The sequence below is a fragment of the Vigna unguiculata genome, chromosome 11 (genome assembly GCF_037176805.1).
Source record: "Vigna unguiculata cultivar grain cowpea cultivar isolate G323 ecotype 2 chromosome 11, ASM3717680v1, whole genome shotgun sequence".
Classification (NCBI taxonomy): Eukaryota; Viridiplantae; Streptophyta; class Magnoliopsida; order Fabales; family Fabaceae; genus Vigna; species Vigna unguiculata.
Window position 1 is genome coordinate 14,618,455 of NC_140802.1, and position 7,622 is coordinate 14,626,076.

At 35.0% G+C, this 7,622-nt stretch overlaps 1 pseudogene; it reads left to right on the forward strand.

Annotated features, from left to right (window-relative positions):
• Positions 1-5,130: 5,130 nt before the first annotated feature.
• LOC146881549 (uncharacterized) lies at positions 5,131-6,006 on the forward strand (annotated as a pseudogene).
• The last annotated feature ends 1,616 nt before the right edge of the window (positions 6,007-7,622 follow it).

Below are 7,622 nucleotides of genomic sequence, written 5' to 3' on the forward strand. Positions count from 1 at the left end.
TTTCTTGCTTTATTCTTTGCTTCTTTTCAAGTGCATTGGCTCTCGAATTTGGGATTTGATTTGGTGTTTGGTATGAATTTTAGCTTGGTTGCTATTCTAGTGGTAGCATCTTAGGTGGTGGATGTGAAGTAAACTTTTAGGTTTGTGTTTTCATTATAATTTATTCCTCTTCCTCACCTTTGAGAATTTTAATTCTACAACCTTTAACAGTATGTGTGCTAACCATATTATTTTTGCATAGTTTTTGTGTTGTTTTCTTCACTATTTTGCAGTTGTTGAGTGCTGTTTAGGTAATATTTGAATGTCTAAATAATTGTGTGTGGTGCTTCCAAGTTGCCACATTTGGTGTTATAAGATTTGGCCATCAACTAAGGCTTTAAACCTTCCATCAAGCTCTCAGACATTAGTGTTTTGGCAGCACCATTCAACCTTTATTTTTCTTTGTTTCCATTATAGTTTTGTGCTTTATTTTCTCTTCATCTTTTGGTCACTCATTTGGTGCAAATTGAAGTATCTTTGTGTGCAAAATTTTTTGGTAAAATGGCCTTAAAAATTGTGAGTTTCTAAACTTGTTTTTGGCCATTCTTTTGGCATCCATTGTGCTTGCGGGATACTTCATTTTAGCACCTACTTGGCGTTCCAAATTTTAGTTTTTTTTTCTCATTGTAATTGTGGCCTACTTAGGTGTCTTGAGGAACCACAAGATGTTCAATCCCATCTCCTAAGTAGAACCTTTCTCTCCTATAGTGAAACGTTTTTAGTGGTAAGAGTGTTGAAAGTTCTAAGTGCTTTCTCACCTTGCCTTAGGCCGCATAGTTAGATTCAAGTTTTCATGTTGCATAGTGGCTTGATTTGTGAGACCAAAGTCTCTAAAATTTTGCCAATTAGGGGTCTGTTTTTAGTGTTAAATTTTCTTTGTTTTCTTTGTTTTCTTTGTTTGTTTGTTTGTGTGTTTTGTCTCAAGTGATTTTATCTACTTATTACTTGAACATTTGTGTGAACTTTGAGTACTTTTGCAAGTGTAACCTTGGAAATTAGCCTTGGTACTTAAGAAGTCCATGAGACTCACCTCGCTTACCTGGAGATACACTTGTGCTAGTCCTCTTCTTTCACCCTTCTATCCAAGTGCATAAGTTCATTCAATCACCACGAGTACATATTCTACATATAGTCCTAGGTTGTATAGGCATAGTAGTAATCAGTTGCATCATACCATTCATAGTGACATTCCATTCTTTGGGGAGGATATAGGACCAATATCATTCAGAGATTGGATGTGGGATACAGAGAAGTTGGTGCAACCTTTGTTTCATAAATATAGTCAATTTGACATTCTTAGGCATGTTATTTCTAGATTTGTAGGACGTGCATGTGAGTGGTGGGATCAAAGGAAATCGAGAATGGAGAAGGGAAGAGAATATGACATTAATACATTTTATGAATTGAAAACATGCATGTGGAAACATTTTATTCCCTCTTCATTTAGGATAACTCGAGAGCAACAGTCTAGGATAGAAAACTTCATTGACATAGGTGATGCATTCATCCAAAATCTTGCCAAGTTTTCTCATCAAGAAAGAGATTTTAAAGATAAACTTGACTTACTCTCAAGTTAGAAAAGAGAAAAAGAAAAACTTGAAAAGCTCCGATCATTTTAAATGCAAAAGGCATTTGAAAAGCAAAGAGCATTTGAAATGCAAAAGGCATTTGAAAAGCAAAGAGCAATTAAAAAGCAAAGAGAGCACGTGGAAAAAGAGACAAGAGTGCAAGAGAAAAGAGAAAAATTTGAGAAAGAATTGAGAGAAGAAGAGGAATGCAAGATAGAGGAGAAGTTAAGCATAGAGAAGGAGGAAAAAGAGAGAAAAAAGTATGAAGAAAAAGAGAGACTAAGACAAGAGGAAGAATTAAAAAGAAAAAAGGAAGAGTTAAAAAGAAAAGAGGAAGAGATTAAGAGGAAAGAAGCAAAGGAACTCTTGTTTAGGGTAATAGAGATACAACATCCTTGCATAGACCTCAAGATTAAGCTTCCAAAGGGACCGATTCCATCTTTACACTCTACCTCATCTTCCATTAATTCTTTTGTCTTAGTTCTTCTTAAAAATGTTTTTCCACCTTCATCCATTATTTCAAACTCCTCCAAAGATTTTCCAAAACCAACCTTTGACTTAGAGTTACCTTTTAGGTTTCAATTAAGTCAAAGTGAAAATCAAAATTTTTGTAAAGTGGGCCGCATATCACATTTTTCCAAACTTAAAAGCCCATCTTCACACCTCTCATATCAATATCTACTGCATGGTCTCTATGATTTTACTAAAATAATGTTTGATGACTATTGTAGATATATTTTTTATCCTGGTGGAACCTAGCTTCAGTTGTTGTGAGCCTTAAAGAATCCTTTTGATCTGAGGTCAAATCCTATTCAAGAGGGAGGGGATGATGTGATCCTAACAAGGCTTATAGCTTGGGCCAACACCAAGGCCCATTCCATGTCCCACATGCACCCTCAATGCCCAAGTCGAATCAAAGGCCCAATAACAAGAGACATGTCAAGACATAAGATTAGACTTTATTTTTGGGCCCATTGTTTAGGTCATGTTTAAAAATAAATTGTAAAATTACTAGAAGTAGTTTTAGGTCATAATTGATCTAGCTTTTGCAATTGGGTCCATTCAAGCCCAATTACAAAAGTCTAGACCAAGTTTGCATCTAGCCTTAGCCATGAGTTGTAAATTTAGCACATGTGTTAAATGAGGAAAGTGTGACATGCCACATGGCATGTGATCCACTTTTTTGTGGATCTTAGATCTAGATCTAGACACATGTGCTTCACATGGCCACCTTGCATTTACATTTCATTTCGTCTTGCATTTGGTTTTCATTTTAGGAGATGCTCTCTAATATAAATGAGAGACTCCACACTCTTTGTAAGGTTACTCTTGAAATTGGTAATAGAATGCTTGTGTTGAGATCACTCCACTCTTCTATTATTTTGAGAGCACCTAAGCTAGAGGTTTTCTAAATTTCCTCTAGCTACCTTCCACTAGTCTAGTTTCTAGTCTAGTCTCCTTTCACCACTCCAAATTCCATTGCTACAAGAGCCTTAAACACTTGTTTCCATTCCCAATTTCGCTGCCTATGGAGTCTCAACCAGCCACCACACCTTGGAGCTCCATCACACCCTTATAAAAGTCACTCTTGAATTAATGTTTAATGAAAATTTGTTGAGATTACTTTGAAATCCTTTCTTTGAGAGTCAAATTGCTAGAGTTTTCTCTTTGGAGCTTCTTCTAGCCCCCTTCCTCTAGAATAGACCTCACATTTCTAGAGAAACCTCAGCATACACCATCTCAAATCACTTCATTAAATCAATTCTTTATCTCATCCAATCAATTCAATCCGAACCGTGCCATCAAATGAAGCATGTGGAGTCATCAAGTGGTATCATGATCAAGGTCGAATCCATAGGCTTCAAGAGACAAGTCACAATTTCCTTTCATCTATTTTGTGTTGTTCATCAAAATTCTTTAATTGTCTTGCTATTTTACCGATTGAAATGGAGTGTTCATGCTTGTATGATGATTCAATTTATTTCTCTTCTTGAACCATTCGGTAATTTTGAGTAGGACTTCCATATGTGTCTTTGTGTGATTTTCATTTGTTTGAGTCTTTTATCATTTTCTTTCAGTGAATTATAGTAGATGTTTTGAGTTTAATTTTTGTTTGAGCATCCATTCCATGTTGTCCAAGTCATGTGCATCCTTTACATGTTATTAAATCTTGTTTTAACCAATTAAAATCATTTTAAACCGATTCAATTGAGCATTGCAACACGTTTTTACAGTTTGACCGTTTGAATCTTTGTGTCTTATTTTGAGTGCTTTGGGTGTGCAGTCTGCAGTTTTCAAGCTTTGAGTGACTTTTAATTTCCATTTTATGTTCCAACTTGATACTAGATCATTATCAAGTTCTTAGAGTTAGATTTTCCATTGTGTCTTGAGTTTTATAAACTTTTGTTGCTTCCAATTTTGAATTCTGCATATTGTAATTAAATCTATTTTTTTGCAACTATTTGAGAGCTATAAATTCTTATTTGGTTGATCATTTAGTGTGAAAAATCAGTTTGAAAAAAAAAACAATAACTAAGTAAAGAAGCAAGAGTGTGGTTAATTTGGTGTGGTGTAACTCTTGGGTTTTTAAAAGAAATTTGTGGTTGATCACTTTGGAATTGTAAACAACAGTTGTTCTAATTAATCATGAAGTATGACCTTAACAAAGTACAATTCACTTGTTTTGGTTTAGCAATTATCTGTTGGACCATTATTGTTATTTTCCTAAAAATCTGCTATTATGTTATATGCATATTTGTAATAATTGCATATATTTAGGATTCCTAAATTAGGTTGTAAAAATCAAGAATTAGGATAAATTATCATTAATAAGTGTATATGTTATGTATTATTTAAAAGATGAATAAAGAAGTGAAGGGTAACAAAAAAATAGGAGCCCTATTTCGTGACATGGTATCACAAGCCTCTTAACAAATTCTTGGTTTTTGGGTCTTTTTGATCCCATTCATGAGATTACTTCTCGGTTCCTGGGTATTTTTAATCACGTTCTTGAGCTTTGACCGCGTTTCCGTTCGTAAGCTTGCTTCTTGGTTCCTAGGTCTTTTTGATCCCGTTCGTGAGCTTTGACCCTATTCGTGGTTTTTTTTGTGTTTGGCTCTTGCTCTTGCTTCTTGGATCGATGTTACTCTTGATCATGCTTTCGTTCTTGGTTCATTGTTTTCTCGTCATAGGACTTTTTCTTCTTCTATGTTTTCATGGCTATGGAGAATCTATGTGTTCGCTTTAACGACAAGAACTATGTGTCTTAGGAGTTTAAATTCAAAATGTTCTTGCGAGGGAAAGGCATATGGGGTCATGTCAATGGGTCCTCCTATAAACCCATGACCATGACTGAGTTAGCTACTTGGGAGGCGAAGGATGCCTAGGTTATTTCTTGTCTTTTGGGGTCAATTGAACCTCTGATGGTCAATAACCTACGTTCATTTTCTATTGCCAAAGACTTGTGGAATTATCTCAAACACATTTTCAATCAAGATCATTATGCCAAACGCTTTCAGTTGGAATGGACATAGCAAATTATAATCAGACTAATTCCTCTATTCAAGAGTATTATTTCGGTTTCCTAAACTTATGGGTTGAATGCTTTGCTATACTACATGTTGTTGTTCCAAAAACCTCTTTGTTTGCAGTTCAAGAGGTTTACAAGGTCATTAAACAGGACCAATTTCTCATGAAGCTTTGCCCATAATTTGTAGTTGTTTATGCTGCTCTCTTAAATCGGAACCCATTCCCTTCTTTGGAGGTATGTGTTGGTGAACTTCTTCTCGAAGAACAACATCTTCTTACTCAAGCAACTTTGTCCCGTGATTCTTTTGTTTCAGAAGCTATTATTGTTGCCTATACTGCCTAAGATAAAAGAAAATGTTATTCATGTAAATAGTTTGGTCATATTGTTCGCCATTGCACTCAAAAGTTTTGTAACTATTGTAAGTAACATGGTCATATCATCATAAATTGTCCCACTCGCCCACCATGGCGCTAAGTGCAAGCTTTTCAACCAGCTAGTTCCATGACGGAGACACCTTCTTCTGTCCTAGTCCATGTTGATGCTTTAACATCAGATAAGGTTCAACAAATGGTGCTTTCAACATTATCTACGTTAGGTATCCATGGTAAGTCTAACAATATATCTTCACAATAGTTTGTTGATTTTGGCGCCTCCAATCATATAGCTGGTACCTCTAAATATTTAACCAATGTTCGTACTTATAATGGTACTCAAAATATTCAAATTGTCGATGATAATACTCTTTCCATCACTATTGTTGGTGATATTACACCTTCCTTTCGTAATGTATTTGTGTCTCCTGGACTTGTTTCTAATTTAATTTCAGTTGGACAACTGGCGGATGACAATTGTACTATTAATTTCTCTTAAGGTGGTTATGTTGTATAGGATCAAGTGTTGGGGAAGGTGATCCTGAAGGGTCCTAAAGTGAGAAGGTTATTTCCACTCCAATTTACGTTACCTAGACTTTTGTCTTTTCATTGTACTAGAGTCTTAAATAAGTATGATGATTGGCACAAAAAGTTGAGGCACCAAAATCTTGTAATTTTGTCTCATCTACTAAAAAATGGTTTCTAAAGCAATAAAAGTATCATTTTTGATTCATCTTTTCACTATTTTGTATGCAAACTTGCTAAAAGAAAAACCCTTCCATTTCAGTCTAATGTTCAACGTGTTGACAAATGTTTCGACATTATTCACAGTGATGTTTGGGGTATACCACATATCTTATCACATGCCAAGTATAAGTATTTTGTGACATTTATTGATGATTATAGTCGCTTCACTTGGATATATTTTCTCCGTTCTAAAAAAGAAGTTTTCTCCATGTTCAAGACGTTCTTGGCCTATATTGAGAATTTATTCCACACTTGCATTAAGATTTTGCACACTAATTCCGATGGGGAATATATTTTTGTTGCGTTTCAAGAGTAGTTACAACAAAAAGGCATTATTTCACAATGTTCCTGTCCATATACACCTCAACAAAATGGCATCGCAGAGCGAAAGAATAGGCACTTGCTTAATGTCACACGAGCATTACTTCTTCAGGCTTCAGTTCCTTCTCATTTTTGGGTTAAGGCATTGACCAGGGTTGTCTATAAGACCCGTGAAATTTAAATAAATAATAAATATTTAATTAGCAACAATTTTGGATTGGAAGTACCTTTAAGAGAATTAATTGTCAAGTCATAGCAAAGGAGCAATGATAGCTTAAATGGTTGTGAAGAGGTCTTGGGTTCAAATCTTGTGTATGCCATTTGTTTGATATTTTAATTAATTGTTTTCTTTTGCATGTATACATAGACATGAGATGAGATCTTATAATTGTACGCATGCATGAAATGTCATGAAACATGGAATGGCTTGTTAGTTGTGCATATGCTTGATAATTGAAAGGAGGTGAGTTTGAACCTTGGCGAGCACTAAATAGTTCTTTTTACACTTGATTATTTTTGTCTATGTTTGTAGGTGACCAGAAACCCTAGTTGTTCCGAAGGGAGTAGAGGAATGATATTTGTGGGAGTTGGAGGGAAAAAAAACCTCCAAGTAATGTCACTTGAATGTCAATTAAGCCATTTTCGTTTTTTCTTTTTATTAAATTAATTTTAGGGCTGAAAAATAGGGGAAAAGGTTTGTTTAGTGAAAAAAAGAGGAAAAATTTGTGTGGTAGCTAAGAGGATTTTTTTTGGGGCACCAAAACCTGATCTAAAGAGGGAATAAAGGGTTGGTTGAGTGGTAAAAGCAAGGTTGAATCCAAGTCGTGCAAAGAGGAACCTTGGGAGTACTTTTGGAGCGGGAAATCCAGGTAAGAGAAGCTATCTTTTTCTTATTATTTTGTGATCATCATAACTATGTTTTAATGGATAAATTCATGGAGAAGATGAGAAATGGACTTTTGGATTAAGTATTCGTGTTAGGGAAGCTACTCTTTTTATGATCAATTTCATGTCGATAATACAAAGATGAAATATAAAGTGACACAA